At 44.0% G+C, this 17423-nt stretch overlaps 1 protein-coding gene across 3 annotated transcripts in view; it reads right to left on the reverse strand.

Annotated features, from left to right (window-relative positions):
- CORO1C (coronin 1C) overlaps positions 1–17206 on the reverse strand; it is a 76892-nt gene extending 59686 nt beyond the window's left edge. Inside the window, exon 1 of one of the 3 annotated variants that reach the window (XM_023241510.2) lies at positions 16858–17206. The gene's annotated coding sequence lies outside the window, so the exon portion shown is untranslated. Of the gene's footprint in view, positions 1–2726; positions 2750–16857 lie in introns of those variants that run through there. The other 2 variants (XM_023241509.2, XM_045041712.1) reach the window with 2 other exon arrangements.
- Positions 17207–17423: the final 217 nt, after the last annotated feature.

Consider the following 17423-nt stretch of genomic DNA (forward strand, 5'->3'; position numbering starts at 1 on the left):
ATGGCTCAGCTCTTTTGAATTTTCTTAAACAAAATCTACAAGTGACATTCGAATTCATCCAACAAATAATTCTCATTGCATCCAGTCCCTTAATTAACAGATTCATATGTGACACGCTCCAAGAAAAAAATATATGTAATTTGCCTCCTTTAATAGAAACTGTTTTAACAAGGAAGAAATTCTAAGACCACGTGCAACATTTCTTACAAAGCACAACAGACCTCACACACAGCAGCTATGGCTAAAAGAGATCTGGACTCCACTAATGACAATGAGGTGCTGGAAAAGAATGGTTTTTTTTCTAGAAAAACTGCTGACCATTTATGACAACTGACTGCAAGCATGGAACAGCCTTGATGTTGGTTCAATCTGTCATGACATGGAGAACAGTAAGAGCAAAGCAGGAAAATTCATCCTCATTACAGCCTCCCAAATAGTTCTATCCCATCATCGTTATCCATCCAGGTCATAGGCAAAATGCCAAGTAATCAGGCATCAATTATAAAGGCACTTTGTTTTGATTCAATAATCCATTATCATTTTAGTTTTTAAATGTTTCCAGGAACAACAACAACAACCAAAACAAACAAACAAACAAATAAAAAACACCCCACAAGTAAGATCCACCAAGAAGCACGCAGGCTCAGTCCTCACAGAAGCCCAGAGTGGAAAAGGTTCCAAAGCTCATCAATTCCAGGCCCTTCATTTTCAGTGCGGAAACATTATGTGACTTGTCCAAAGATAAAAGACTTCTGGAGAGACACAATGACCTTGCACCACAAAGTACAGGGCAGTTCAACTTTCCGTCCCCTGAACTTTCATACTTTTTCAACGATAAACTCCCCTTCATACATACAATTTGGCTTTCCCACGTCGGCCTGTAATGCCACTCAGTGCTCTCACTGGGGTGTTGCCTCAGCAGTTCAGGGTTCCACTAGGCCTGTTTGTGCAACTTTTAAATATGAAATTACATTCTGCTCACATTTTATAAAATATAGAAACTGGCTGTAAACATCCAAATACAAAGAAACCAAAGAGAGCATTAAGTATGCCAAAGGAGGCAAATCTTTACTTCTGACTGAAAACCCTTAGGCTTAATGCCAGAGAACTATGTACTCAATTGTCCAAGAGAACAGCACGAAAGGACATGCATAAAAAGCCAGAAATCTATATATCAAAGACAATTTCTGAAAGGTGAGGAATAATGAATCGGTTTATATTTTTTAAAGCTTTCTAAGAAAACAATTCTTACTTTTACATTTTGCAATTTTGTACCAATTTAAGAACTTGTTATAGAGAAAAGCTGAGGACAACGGATGGGGACGTAGAGGCTCACTGATGATTTGGACTAGAACGGGAAACTATGAAAATGACTGCTAAAAATGAAGTCGGACAAGATATGAAATGAGCTACAGAACATAAATCAAATCACCACAATACACATTTCAAATATCTTATGATTGTATGTCAACTACACCTCCTAAAGCCAAAATTTAATAAAAGCAATGAAATCAGCACATGGGAGCTCCTGGGTGGCTCAGTCGGTTGGGCGTCCGACTTAGGCTCAGGCCATGATCTCATAGCTCATGAGTTCAAGCCCCGCGTGGGGCTCTGTGCGGACAGCTCGGAGTCTGGAGCCTGCTTCGGATTCTGTGTCTCCCTCTTTCTCTGCTCCTCCCCTACTCACACTCTGTGTCTCTCTCAAAAGTAAATAAACATTAAAAAATAAAAATAAAAAAAAGAAAGAAATCAGCATATGAACGGCAAAATAGCAACATATAAAGATCCTAAATGCAAAAAATATGAAAATCTTCAAATTCTCTCACATTTGTATTAAAGAGACCTTTTATCAACTAAAAAATGCCCTAACAGGGCCTATAACTCGCTTAAAATATAACAATAATGACATACATGACAGAAATTTTACAGTTACTAAAACATGAGATTGTGAGGCTTTAGAGGTCATCTCTCACTCTTCAATGACAGAAATATATTTTTTTATTGCACTATCAGAATAAGAGCAGATTTTTCCTACAATAATATGCAAGCATGACATGTTTACTATCCCTCACATTCTTCCAATTTGCTGCTTATCGCCAAATCTTCAGAAACACAACCACCTCTACCCATCCCCGGAGCTTTGAAAAAGAATTGTGTAAGAAATCTCCATCACAGAGGCTCTACCTGCCCAGAGAACACTGTGGATCCGACTCGGGGGCTGCACCCCAAAAGACTAGTCTCAGAAGCTGAACTCTTGCCTCTTCTCATCAAAGAGCCAAATTAATCCCAAGAGTCCTCGTATCAACTACAGAACTTTTACAGACGTGACTGACCCAGCAATCCCACTTAAAAATTAATGATGAATGTGTTTCCAAATACTCTTTCTATACCAATGACCTACTTCTCTTATTAACAACTGCTAAAAAGCATACTGTGTATGACTGTTCAAACTCACTAAGTCTGTTTCCACCACTTAGTCAGATGGTGTTACTCTTGGAATGAAATGTTAATAATTCTTTGCCAAGATACTTGTACCAGGAAATGAAATTACCGGACTCCCAGATCTTTTGAGGGTTTTTTAAAGGCATTTTTATGAAGACCCTCAAAAGGCTAGAGTCACAGGAGAAACTACCAATGTCAAAAACAAAGTAATCACCTCCCACTGAAGAATTTCAGTCTTCCCTTTTTAATGCCCTATACCCTGGGCTGTGACTACACATACACACCTGACGAATGTTTCAAGGGAACAGTGAGGTATTGTAGGAAAACTGTGGCTTAGATGCAAGATGCGAGTTTATCCTGACACAGTCACTTAGCCACTGAATCATTTCTGGTCCTACGGTTGCTGGTTTCTTCATCTATAAAATGGACAAGTAAAATAAGTTATTATTCTATGGTCCTATTTTAACCTGAAGCCTACAAGTCAATACGAAACACTTGTTTCACTGGGATCCAGTCCACACGCCCCCAATAAAAGGCACACAATTCACTGAGAACTCAATTAGTTTTTACAACTCACAGGGGTATACGTACAACGCGTACCCTCAACTGTGACTGCTGAGCAGGTCTTTAGTCCTAGTCATTCATCATTCACTTATTCCACAAATATTTATTGAGCTTTGGTCATGTGCTTGGCATCATGACAGACATGGCAGACACGGTGGTGAGCAAGGAAGGAGGCCTGGCCCGAGCTCTCATGCAGCTCACAATCTGCTGGAGGAGGACACATCATAATCAAATATTCCCACTGACATTAATGTGCTGCTATGGCAAATACTGGGATGCAGTGCACACAGAAGGACAGAAGGAGTCAACAACCAGGGCAAAGAACCACCTCTTGCTAGTAACTCCAAAGAGCCTTCTCTTTACAAGTAGTGTATTTGAAAAGAGAAAAAAAAAAAATAGAGAAAAAATTTCAATCACTTATTGTACCTTTTCACACTGATAACTGGATTCATGGGTTTAAAATTAAGGTACTCCATCCACAGACGTGCCCAGAGCTTGAAGGTAAACATACTGAGCACAGAATTTCAAAATTAAACTAAACAACTAACACTCTTTAAATCTAAATCTCCCTGTCTTCAGAATGTTCAGACATCCTATAGAAATAGGAAAGTATACCTCTTAAAATCTTACTACACCTCAAGGCAAAACATTTTGTCTGATCCTTTTTGGTAAAAAAATACAAACTACTGGGGTACCTGGGTGGCTCAGTTGGTTAAGCGTCTGACGTTTGATTTCGGCTCCAGTCATGATCCTGTGGTTTGTGGGTTCAAGCCCCACATCAGTCTCGGTGCTGACAGTGAGGAGCCTGCTTGGGATTCTCTTGTCTCCTTCTCTCTCTGCCCTTCCCCTGCCCCCTCTGTCAAAATAAATAAACTTTAAAAAATTACAAATTACTTCCTTATCAGCACACCTCTCTTCAAAAGGAGCAGGGGCAAAGACTCCCACAGAATATCAGTATCTACAACACAATACAAGAAACTAAAGACTGAAAATCCACTGGGGAAAATATAGTTACTACAAATAACTACTTTGCCACCACCCACTACCTTCCGAAGGTCTCCATTCTTCAGGAAAAAACATCATACATCCCATTTCACCAACAAAATGAAAAAACCTCCAGGGAAGTGAGAAAAACAAATAAGGCCCTCTTTGGGGAAGAAATAGTTCAGCTAAGTATTTTGGGAGTGAATATTCCATAGTTTTTAGTAGCCTTGGTTAACAAAACTAACACAACCCCTCCCCGCCAAAATCTACCTTCCTTCCAAACTGTATGAAGACTTGAAAAGAAAATCACAGTCCATTTTTTATGTTAAATTAGACTATAACTAAAAGACAAATTTTATATGCCTTAAAAGAAAGTACGAAGAATCCTCTTTAAAGCACTGTGATTAGGAAACTAGCAGAAAGATCAAAGGGCTTCCCATCCCTAATACTCTCTTAAAAGACTGCATTTATAGCAAACAGACAAGCAGAAAAACTACATTTATAATTTAGTAACCTCTAAAAACTGCCAGAAATACACACATATACCACACACAAAAACAATTACAAAACAATTCTTTTTTTTTTCTCTATGACCACTGTGGGGCTTGAACTCATGACCACGAGAACAAGAGTCCCAGGCTCTACTGACTGAGCCAGCCAGGGGTCCCTACGAAACAATTCTTATGATCTCTTATCACAATTACAATGTTTTTTGTGATCGCTCATCATTAATATGATATAAACCAAAACCTATAGTTTTTGAAATTTTAATACTGCACCAATGAACCCCCAAGTGATTCAACAGTTGGAATGGTATACAATTTGCCCGATTTTAATTTGGCCATTTCTTGTCAATTTCTCAAGTCAAATGAATCCAAACGTATTAAAACCTTGGAGCTCCAGGAGCCACTGAAATGAGCTTAGATGCATCAGGTGATTTCTCTGGGGCTGGCCTGGAGGCCCCTCAGGGGCCACCGTGGGCACTCGACAGTCAGTCAACGTGTTGAAGGTTAAGAAACTTAAGAAAAGAACGACAGGAAAGACAAACTCGGTTTTTTCCATGGCTACCTTAACTTTACATCTTCATCTTGATACAAATAATGGTTCTTCTCATATGTATTTTGACAAAAACTCACAAAATGAAAGCATACTTCCACTCTGATGTTACTTCAATTGTTTCTAAAGTCAAAGTTGCTAACCAAACTACAAAACAAAGACCTAAAAACCCCATGCTACCAATATTTTCAACTTATTCAAGAACTAGGGTAAATTTGCAATGGTGTACCCATAGGTAATGTAACTCTTCTTTTTCATCAGAATTCATGCTTTAAATAAATAACTCCAAAATGTGCTTTACAAATAAAACACGTTTCAATAATTAAATGTGTACATATACACCACGTACTGCTTACAGTATTTATAATAAAAATTATAGGGTTAGATTATAAGATAATTTAATAAACAAATGTTTACAATCAGCAATCCTTCTACACCATAGAAAACATCCCCATCAGGACGCCTGGGTGGCTTGGTGGGTTGAATGTCTGACTTTGGCTCAGGTCATGATCTTGGGTTCGTGAGTTGGGGCTCCACGTCAGGCATGCTGCTGTCAGCGCAGAGCTCACTTCAGATCCTCTTTCCCCCTCTCTCCTTGTCCCTCCTCCACTTGTGCTCACTCTCTCTCTCTCAAAAATAAACATTAAAGAAAGCAAAAGAAAACGTCTCCTTCATTACTTTCATCTTCTAGTAAAATGGGAAGGAAGACTGAAAATCTCGATCACAAGTGTATCACATAAAACTGAAACTCAATTATTCAACTAACATTTATTGAGCACCTACTGTGTCTCAGGCAACATCCTGGGAAATGGAGGCACAGAAAATGTAAGACGTTCTCTGCCTTCAAGGAACATGGAATATGGTGGTATTAGTGTTCACTTTCACAAACTGAAAATTAATAATTCCACACGGATATTTATTTTTACTTATTTATTTTTTTAATGTTTTTACTTATTTTTTGAGACACAGAAAGACAGAGCACAAGCAGGGGAGGGGCAGAGAGAGAGAGGGAGACACAGAATCCAAAGCAGGCTCCAGGCTCTGAGCTGTCAGCACAGAGCCTGACATGGGGCTCGAACTCACGGACTGTGAGATCATGACCTGAGCTGAAGTCGGACGCCTAACCAACTGAGCCATCCAGGTGCCCCCAGATATTTATTTTTAAATTTATATCCATTTAACCCAAAATATAATTCATAGTAGTATAGAAATCATTAACATTAGTGACACCCACAAATTATATTTTCATCTACCTTTGTAACTCCCCATCTAAACTCTATTTACATTTTACCTAAATGTGCTGTATAAAAGTATACTCTATTATGACTTCCCACAATCCAGGCCATCTTCTCTATCTACCTTACACTATTCCTCCTCTCTTACACCTGTTCCAAATCAGCCAAGTGCTATTTTGCACACCCTCGGGCAGGACCTCAACCCTGTGTTCCATAGATACTGACCCTCCAATATCTTGCCCTCTCAACTCCCGGGGAGCTCAGTCCCCACACAGAATTCGGTATTAAGAATTATACACTCAAGGGGTGCCTGGCTGGCTCTGTCAGTAAAGCATGCAACTCCTGATCTCGGGCTTGTGAGTTTGAGCTGCACATTAAGCATAGAGACTACTTTTGTTTTGTTTTGTTTTGTTAAATTTTTTTTTTCAACGTTTATTTATTTTTGGGACATGAACGGGGGAGGGGCAGAGAGAGAGGGAGACACAGAATCGGAAACAGGCTCCAGGCTCTGAGCCATCAGCCCAGAGCCTGACGCAGGGCTCGAACTCACGGACCGCGAGATCGTGACCTGAGCTGAAGTCGGACGCTTAACCGACTGCGCCACCCAGGCGCCCCAACCTTGTAAACTTTTTAAAAGTAGTCTCTATGGGGGCGCCTGGGTGGCGCAGTCGGTTAAGCGTCCGACTTCAGCTCAGGTCACGATCTCGCGGTCCGTGAGTTCGAGCCCTGCGTCAGGCTCTGGGCTGATGGCTCAGAGCCTGGAGCCTGTTTCCGATTCTGTGTCTCCCTCTCTCTCTGCCCCTCCCCCGTTCATGCTCTGTCTCTCTCTGTCCCAAAAATAAATTAAAAAAAAAAAAAAACGTTGAAAAAGGAAAAAAAAAATAAAAAGTTTACAAGGAAATGGAAATATAGAGAGATCAATGCCTAGCTCTAGCCAGTATAAGCCAATCCAGTTTACAGCCATTACCCTGCCCTGATCCCCTTTTCAAAGGTCAAAGCAACCAAGTCAGTGCTAAAACCTAAGACCCTTTCAAGAGTGGTTCCAAATGGAAAAAACAAACAAAAAAAAAGGGATCACGAGTATTTCGGGAAGGGGGGGGCACGAAAAGCCAAAAAAACACAAAACTTACCAGATTAACTGTTTTAGAGGTAACAGGAAGAACCTTTCAAAAGCGGGCAGGGCTTCTTCCTGATTGCAGGTACCGGGGCCAGCCTCTACACGGGCCATGCCTGATCCCACATGCATCAGTTCAACTTTCCCCTCCAAACCTTGTTACGCTGACTGAATGCCACAATTTCAGAGAGATGATTTATCACAAGGAATCTCCTTTTTAAAAATATTAATACTGTACCCCGGAAAGGGTTGAGGGATGTGAGAAAAATAATATAATGAAAGCCCTTCGTCACCCTGGCACTGATCAACAGTGGTAGCCTAGTTGTAACTGTGGCCACCCAGGAACACATTAGTGAAAATGCATTTGAATCATTTGCTTTACTACTGCTTAAAGGAGATCAGCTTAAACAAGGGAGAAGTTTCGAATTAAGAAAGATGGATGAAGCACACAGAGGACTGCTGGGGCAAGAGGACACTAGATGTCAACACAGGCTGGTGGGGGAAGAACATGGCTCCTTCCTTCTTTTTCACATGACTCCCAGCTCCCACGATCTAGGATTCCACTATCACCATTAAGAGTTTAAAACCCTGGGGCGCCTGGGTGGCTCAGTCAGTTAAAGCATCTGACTCTTGATTTTGGCTCAGGTCATGATCTCATGGTTCGTGAGTCTGAGCCCCACATCGGGCTCTGCGTTGACAGTGTGGAGCCTGCCTGGGATTCTCTCTCTCTCCCTCTCTTTCTGTCTCTCTCTCTCTCTCTAAGAATTAAACTTTAAAAAAAAAAAAAAAAAAAAAAAAAGAGTTGAAAACCCTGTGCTATGAATTAAACAGAATTCTTCAGTCTAGGCTGGAAACTTACCCACCACTTACAATACTGACTCCATACCAAAAATGCCATGCCATCTGAGTTCCAAATAACTGAGTTCAACTTTGGAACACAACCCAGTTCTGGGTTGAGGACTGAATGTATACAGCGCCTACAAAACAGAAACTGCAGCTGGGCTCTCCACAGTTTTAGAAAACCGCGCGATTCACAACTATCCTTTGCAGGTAATATGCATTATTTGTTCCACTTGACAATGTAATTCAGCCCAGCGCATGCAAGATATCTCTGCACTGCATAAGAACAAACTGAAAGTCTCAAGGTATTAAAAACAAAAACAAAAACAAAAAACCTTCCAACTTACCTTTTCCTATAGTAGCACTGTACGCAGTGGCTCAAATAAGGAAGTCTAAGGTTACTCTATTTCTAAAACAGACAACAAGCATCTTATTAAATACCACCCCAAAGAGCTACGGCCAGCACTTGTTGGCTGAGGCTGCACGCTGGCTTGCCAAGAAAAACTAGGATGACAATGTTAAGCTAAAGACACCACTAACCGCAAAATTAATTCACCATCTAGCTTGTAAAGTGATGAGTCTCCCAATAAACCCTTCTGCTTAAGGGAGATGATAACTCAAGTTTACATGTGTGTCTCAGTCACCACTCAGGCAGCATTTGAGTTTTTATATTAATAAGTCAGCCTCAATTCTTTAAGTTCCTAAGAATGGAAGGAATTAGAATCTTTAACCAGAAAAGAATGCTTGACCATAATGAAAAGGAATTTAAGTACCTTTCATGTGCAGTAAGCAAACAATAGTGATTAAACATTTGTGCTAAGGAGGGGGTGCTTGTGAATTATTTTCAAGAACCCCTAAAATATCCAGAGTGGAAAATACCCTCTCAAAGGCTTCACTCCCCCTACGCTACTTTCCCACGTGTGTTTATGGCCTTTCATGAAACTGAAAAATGACAGCTTTGTTCATTCAGGATAAAGACCTCAGCAGTTGTCAGAATATGGGGACACACATCTGATTCCACAATGGGGCAAAAAAGGCTCTTGCACCAAACTGCCAGGTGCCCAGATTCCCAGAATGTCTCGGTTCTGTGGAGACAGAATGACCGCACTGTGAAGCTGTGGTCAACCGCTAATCCCGAAGAGTTTTCACGCTGCCTGTTGCAATCTGTGTAGTTCCAGTACCGGGTGCGTGTTGCCCCTCTCAAAATTAGCATCTTCATCTACACGTGGCCTAGTAGTGCCGATTATTCTGGCCAGACACAAAGCAAAGGCATCTCTGCAATGTTAATCGGCCTTTGAAACTTTTGCGATACTTACAACTACTGCTTACTAATGGTCAGATTAGAAGATTGAGGAAGTAAAAAGGGATTTTTTTACACTAAAACTAGGAAAATCAAATCTAACAAAGGCTTATCCAAGAGATTCAGTGTATTTTTAAGTTCCCCGAAAACGCATCTTAAAAAACCTGAAAAATCTGGACCAAGCTTCATGTGCAATCTAAAGACACGAGAAAACACACAAACATTGGTACAAACACTGACAGCGGTGATAAACTGGAGAAGTACAACCTCTGTGAGTAGATCTGGCAAGAGACCGTGGTGGAAAGTCAAGAGGGAACTGGTGCATTCAGTCAAGGACTAAAAAGAGAAGGCACACCAGGTTCACAGCATCTAAAAAAAAAAATTTTTTTTTCACACAACACTATAAATCAACACCACCAACTCTAAAAATGAATTCACACTACACATGGAAAGAGGTGGAAGACAGCTGGGGGAGGTGGGAAGGGACCGTTAAGTGCCTGATCATGGGCGTATCGCTCATGCTCCTGACCACAATCCCCTCATCTGTAAGATGTGGAATAGACCAGTAAGGTACTTTCCACTCTGGCTGTGATTCAGAGTCACCAGGGAGGACAAGCCCAGGCAGCTGTATTCATAAAGGTCTACAGCTGATCCTCGTGTGCAGTCCAGAATAAGGGCCTCTGGACTTGAGAAATAATCTCCCAAATGCCCCCAAAATGATATATTCTTAAAAAGGTGGTAAGATACTGGTCTACGTATGATCCGTTTTTATCATTTTTAAAAAGTAAATGTAAGGCGATTTCATGACCCTAAAGGGGGAGGACATATATTTGTGAAAGTATTATCTTCAGCCATACAAAATATAAGCCTTCCTACCTCCCTTTGTATCACAGTTTCTCTCACCCTGACCTTTGTATTGATCTGATTTAATTTCTCTTTACTGTGGCAAACAGGAGGAACTCTTTCGTTATTAATGTGAGATTCAAATGACAGGCCCCATTTAGCATCCCATGAAACTACTGAGGCTCTTTTCCCACACAGAATGTTACAGTTTATCACAATGCTGCCATTCACATCATAACCAGATGACCATCTATCTCAAGCACCGCAGCACGGTCTCCTTCCAAACCCTAAAAAGATCAGTCTTTTCCAGGAACTAAACCACCTTCCTCAAAATTGACAGAGACTGAATACAAGGGAGGCCTGAGTAAGAGAAGCTTGTCTAATAGACATTTCCAATTCAGACAGAAGGCAAAAACAAAACACAACCAAACCTGCCTTATCTTTAATATTACCTTCCTACCCTAAAATTAGACTTTTTTTCCCTCTTCAGGAATTCAACTTTGATTTGAAGTCTAAAATGCTGAGGTGGGAGTAGGAATTCATACATGAATAGCTTAGTATCAGAAATGAAATGTATTAAACTTACTCTACTTGATTCTCCCCAGTTCCATTCATTAACAGACATGAAGAGTGAAGACAGAGGGAGCACAAACTTATTCACTGTCTACTTGATGACCCAACAAGGCACCATTAGCATCTCCACACCACAGAAGAGGAAACAGGCCCAGGGAGGGGGGGTGATTGGCAGTCACAGCTATTCAAAAGTGGAGCCAAGGGTGAAACCCAGCTCGGTCCAGCTCTAAAGGCCTGCACCTTTCAATTCCTCAGTTTCTTTGTATACAAAACTCCGTGGCAGCTCAACTATATAAGGGAGAGCCGAGAGCCCAAGTGAGACGAAGAAATTTTTCTTTTCTTTACTCCCTTACCATAAGCCAACCACTTCAATAGAACACGCACACAAAAGAAATGTTCCCCAAAAAGCCGACTGGTTTCTCCTAATTTTTTTTTAATGTTTATTTATTTTTGGGGGGGGGTGGGCAGAGAGAGAGGGAGACAGAGGATGCAAAGCAGGCTCTGTGCTGACAGCAGAGAGCCCGACGCGGGGCTCGAACTCACAAACCCTGAGATCGTGACCTGAGCCAAAGTCGGATGCTTAACCGACTGAGCCACCCAGGCGCCCCTGGTTTCTCCTAATTCTTAAGATGCTAAGTGGAGTATTTTCAATGAAAGTATTAAAAATGAACATAAGAACACAAAATATAACTAAAGACTACTACCTGAGTCAGATGCTCTGAGAGAAGAGAGCAGGGGAAAAAAGAATGAAAAGCAAGAAAGCGTGTGCCCTGAAAACCCAGTTTACACCCGTTATCAGGTATACACAGAGGTAGTTCCAGTACTGACCGACTCCACACCAGCAGGGCTGGCCTCCATTTGGCGTGGCAAGTCCTACCAAACTAAAAATGTTCCCTGGCCATCTGTCCTACTGAGAAGGCTGTGCACCAGTCACCGCTGGTCATCAAGGGGAGAGAACCTGCGAGGATGTTCTGCCCTTGGACAAATGCTTCAAACGCTTGGTTTTACGTCTGAGCCATTTTTTGGCAACAGCTGGACTTGGATGCCAGAAAGGCAGAGGGGAATCACTCCGCGTTACTTCAGCCCAGGCCACAAAGACGTGTATAATAATCCGAGACGGGCGCTGACCTCGAGATCTTTCCAATTAACTTCAATCACCCTTCATTCAGCAAACAACCCAACGGGCACTCGAGACCAAGCGGTGAGCAAGGGAACCCGGTCTGCCTTGCACGTGAACTTCTCTCTCACATCCTGCCTTCTATGGAAGGCGCCTCCAGACAGGAAGCTCGAGTTCAGGTCCAGCTCCTTGTAGCAGCAGACAGTAGTGATGGATGGAGGATGCACGAAGACAAGGACAATGTCTGCCTGCGGGGATGAGGAAGGAGGCTCCCAAAGGACAACTGGGACTCAGCAGATGGAAGGAATGGGGGGTGCGCAGTAATGATCTCATCGCGAGAAGATCCGAAGGCTGGGATGTTTGGGGAAGTGGCAGCAACGATGAAAACGTAGGTAGGAGAGTAATGAGAGACGGGGCAGGCTGAAATCGGAGACACCTTGATCCACAGCCCCACGAAGAAGCCTGAACTTTAACCACAGACGAGGAGGTAGGAAGCCACCGGAGGATTTCTGCAGGGGACTGACATGTTCCTGATGAACCCTTTCTGATCTAGAACTAATTTAATCTTTCCCTGACTCTTTCACATTTGGCTTTTAATTTATACAACCAAGATACTGATGATGAGGTGATTTGGGGTCTAAACAATTTTTAACTCCATTATCAATTCTGACTCAATTATGCATAAATTGAATGTTACCAAAATGTTGTGCTTCAAAGGACACCATCAAGGAAAGTGAAAAGGCAACTCACAGAATTGGAGAAACATTTTGCTCATCATACATCTGATAAGGCACTATATAATCTAAAATATATAAATAACTCATAACAATAAAAACAGAACCCAATTTAAAAATAAGAAAAACATCTGAACAGAGATTTCTCCAAAGAAAATATACAATTGTCTGCTGATGACTTCAGGAGATGCAGGACATCCTTAGCCATCAGAAAATGCAAATCAAAACTACGATGAGATACTGCTTCACACCCACTAGGATGGCCAGAGTCAAAAAGTAAGAGAACAGCTAATGTGACAAGGATGTGGAGAAACTGAAACCTTTATACACTGCTGGTGGAATTGTAAAATGATGCAGCTGCTTTGGAAAACAGCGTCTGGCAGTTCCTCTCATAGTTCAACACAGAGTAACCAGTATGACCCAGCAATTCTCAAGAGAAATGAAAACATGTCCACACAGAAACTTGTACAGGAATGTTCATACGGCAGTATTATTCATAATGACCAAAAAGGGGAAAACACCCAAATGTCCATCAACGGATGAATGGATCAACAAAACACGGTATATCCATACAACAGAATATTATTCGACCGTTAAGAAAGAATAAAGTACGGATACAGGCTACAACACAAATGTTGAGAACATTATGATTTAAAAAGACAGACACAAAAGACCAGTATGGAATGATTTATATGAAATTTACATGAAATGTCCAAAACAGGCAAATTCATAGTGACAGAAAGTAGACTAGCGGTTGCGTAGGGCAGGGGAGGGATGAGAATGGGGGGGTTGGAAGACCACTAATAAGTATGGAGTTTCTTTCTGGACTGATGGACAGGTTCTAAAATTGTGGGTGAATATAATAAAAACCACTGAACTGTACACTTTAGACAGGTGAATTGTACAGTATGTGAATTCTACCTCAAAAAGCAGTTATAAAGCAAAAAAGATCCTGTTATGCACTATTAAAATACAAACAAGCTCTCAAAAAGGAGTATAGAATCTTGCTCACTCATTTTAAAGGATCCAAACTAGGGCAAAGAAAACCCAGAGAGATTCTATTACTTAAGATTCTTGGTACTAGGTCATACTGAAATATTCATGACGATTTCCATGTTTTAATACAGAAAAGGCATCTTAAGTTGAAAAAGACAGAGAAGTGTCAGAAAACAGTTTTTTTAACTCAGAAACAGGACAACATAGGGAAGTCACCAAATGAAAAACGAACATGTATTTGTACCCTGAATATGCAAGAGGCACCGCAATTTATTATTGTTTCACCTCTGAAAAAGTCAAAGGTAAAACAGCCCAGGTAACAATATCTGTTTCTAAAGTACCAGTTTGTGACAAATCAAAGCATTAAGAAACAATCTGCCATTATAAAGAACTGAATCTCCACATTCCCAGGCACATAACTGAGAACTTATCATTTATCCTTTTGAACATTCCATTTCACAGGCACTGGAGTGACTCTCCTCCTCATGGTTGAAGTGGATCCCAAAAGTGACAGGTGCATTAAGCGTAAAATGTAAATCAAAAAAAATAAAGTGTTTAAAAACTACTATTTGTCACCCTGAACCTAATTCTAAACCATATATAAATTAATAGACATAAATGCTGATTAGCACAATCTGCAAAGTAACAGATGACTACGCACATTCAATACTATGTGCAGTGATAGCTCACCAGTACGTGTCTATTAAAATTCATCAGGCTTGGGACACCTGGGTGGCTCCGTCAGTTAAGTGTCCGACTTCAGCTCAGGTCATGATCTCACGGTCCGTGAGTTCTAGCCCCACGCAGGGCTCTGTGCTGACAGCTCAGAGCCAGGAGCCTGCTTTGGATTCTGTGTCTCCCTCTCTCTCTCTGCCCCTCCCCTGCTCATGCTCTGTCTCTCTCTGTCTCAAAAATAAATAAACGTTAAAAAAAAAGTTTAAAAAATTTAAAAAAATTAAAAAGAAATTCATCAGGCTCTAATGTACCTTCCACAAATAATAAAAAACAAATACGGAAAAGGCACCTTCTGGATTTGTCAAAAAGGTGTGTACCCGACTTTTATACCAATCTTTGTTCAATCCTCAGGACACAAGACTATCACCTATCACAAAACACTGAACATCAGGCCTAATTTACAACACAATTCCCAGTTTTATTTCATTCCCAGCCTCCACATATTTATGCAACCTCTCAGACCCCAGGGTTACTACTAGTAGACTTCACACCCAACCACCGTGTCTCTGAAATGTACCTCCACTCCGAAAAGAAAATTAGTTTCCTAAAGTTAGTTTTCTGAAATACACAGAATCAAGTCCAAAACAGATTTTTCCCATTTCTTCAGTTTTACAGAGAATGCAGAAAGTGAAGATATATAAACAGAAATCTATTTGCCTTCACAGATGAACAGACGGTACAAAGCAACTGCTTATACTTAATCATGTTTTTGTCTATTCTAGCAGGCCCTGGTGTCAGGAGAGAGTTCTGCCAGATAAGGACAATGAAATGCATTATTATATGGAGTGACTAAGAGCCCTACAAGTACTGTTTTAGAACGTAATCCCAGGCAGGAAGGCTGCGGTAAGAGGGCCTAATATTTTGTGATAACTATTACCGAAACTACCCAGTTTCACCACCCAGTACCAGTTTAAAACCTCGCACTATATTCACTTGTTTAAATGTCTTACAGGAAAGAAAGGCCTTTGTATCTTCCTATCCTGGGGGAGACGAACAACTTGCAATTTGCTTCTCACACTGAATCCCACGTTTCCAACATGTAGAGGAAGTACTTTGGACACCACAAAACAAGGGCAGCCTACATTAAGGCCAAATATAGGATGTGATTCTAAACCATGATGCCGTAAAGCCTACGTTTCCTTTTCCAGCGATAAAAAAAAAAAAAAAAAAAAAAAAAACCCTTTGAACGCTCCCAAAAAAGGACCGCAGGGCCAGCGCCTCCCTCCAAGAGGAAGCCCCTTTCTTCTCGGCGCTCCCTTGCAGCCTGCCACTTCCCCCAACACATTCAAATCATATGGGAGACGGAGAGCTGGTGTGTACGCGCCCGTGCGGACAGGCGGGAGAGCTGGGTTCCTGCATTTCCACCCTCAACATCTGACCTCATCCCCAGTCATTTAGGCGCAGCGGAGCCCCACCTGCACCTCGCTCCTTTTGACTGCGTCCCTCGCCAGCTGCTCCGCTACTGGGGGAGCACATCTCGGAATCACCCAGTTCACTCAGACGCTCCAGGCCCCCGACCCTGCAAGCGGCGTGCCAGCTCCGTTCTTCCTCGAGACCAACACCCCCCACCCCCCGCCAGTCCCAGCCCTCCCAGCCCGCCGCTCCCACCGCCCGGCTCGTCCGCTTCCCAAGCCGCCCCCCACCCACGTTACTCCAGCTCCAGCCGTGCCCCGCCCTTCCCGACCCCGGAGCTAGAGCTTCAGGGCCCGGCGCTGGGCTCGCACCCACCGCCAGCAGTCCTCGGGCCAGACCGCCGCCCTCTACCCCTCCCACGCAGGGCCCCAGCTTGCCCCGGCCCCACGTGAGCCCGGCCCCGGCCAACCCCCCACCCACAGGCTCCCCAGGGCGGCTCAAACCCCGCCCCCAGGCCCGGGGGCCCCCGGGCTGGGCGCCCCGGCCCCGAGCAGCCCCTCCCCACCCCAGGCCCCACCCAGCCAGGCGAGTCCCCAGCCCCTCAAATCCTTCCTCGGGCAGCCCCGTCCCCCCTCAGCCCGCGGCTCCTCACCCGGCCGGGAAGGGTCTGGAGCCCTGAAAGCCTCCCCTGGGCAGCCGCCTCCCAAAGGGATCCCAGTTCTCTCTCCCCAGGCCAAGGGGTTCGGTCCCGAACCTCGGCCAGCAGCCCCGGCTGCAACCCGAGACACACCGGCCGGGGGAGCCCCGGCCCAAGGATCCGCGCCCCGCGCGCCCACCACAGCCCACTCCCCTCCACCGGGCCCTGCTCCACGCCCCGCCGGCTCCTGTCAGCCGGCGCCGGCACATGCTGAGAGGGCCGGTCGGCCCGCCGGCTCGCTCCCGAGCGGCCCCGCCCGGCGCGCGCTGCTCACCAGGGCCGAAGTGCCTGAGGCGCCGCCGCCGCCGCCGCCGCCGAAGTCCCCGCTGCAAAGCCCGGCGTAGCCTCCAACCGCTGCCGCCTCCCGCCTGGCACTGAGCGCCTCGCGGGGGAGGGGCGCGGGCAGCCACCGCCGCCACCGCCGCCGCCGCCGCCGCACGCAGGCTCCGCCCCCGCGCCGCGCCGCGCCCAACCAGAGGGTCCTCAGGCTGTCGAGCGCCACGCCCACTTCCGGGAGGGGAAGCCCACTTCCCACCCCTCGTTCACGCCCCACTCTCCTTAGCGCCCCCTCTGGTCGCGCCGAGGGATGCGGGTGGGCTGCGGGGGAAGGTGGTGCCGAAGCACACGCACCGCCCACTAGTCAACTAGCCGGAGGGCCACGCCCACTGCTCCTCAAAACGGGGAGCCGCATTCTTAGAGCTCCGCCCACTGACCCGCTTGGCTCTGCGGGGCCACATCTTCCAGCTCCTCAAAGGTTCCCAGAGCCTCTCCAAACCGGAACATCAGCTCCTCTGAGCCCCGCCCACTGCCCTAACCAAACCCTTAGCCGGCCTCCGGGCT

Source organism: Felis catus, chromosome D3, assembly GCF_018350175.1.
Source record: "Felis catus isolate Fca126 chromosome D3, F.catus_Fca126_mat1.0, whole genome shotgun sequence".
In the NCBI taxonomy this organism is placed as follows: Eukaryota; Metazoa; Chordata; class Mammalia; order Carnivora; family Felidae; genus Felis; species Felis catus.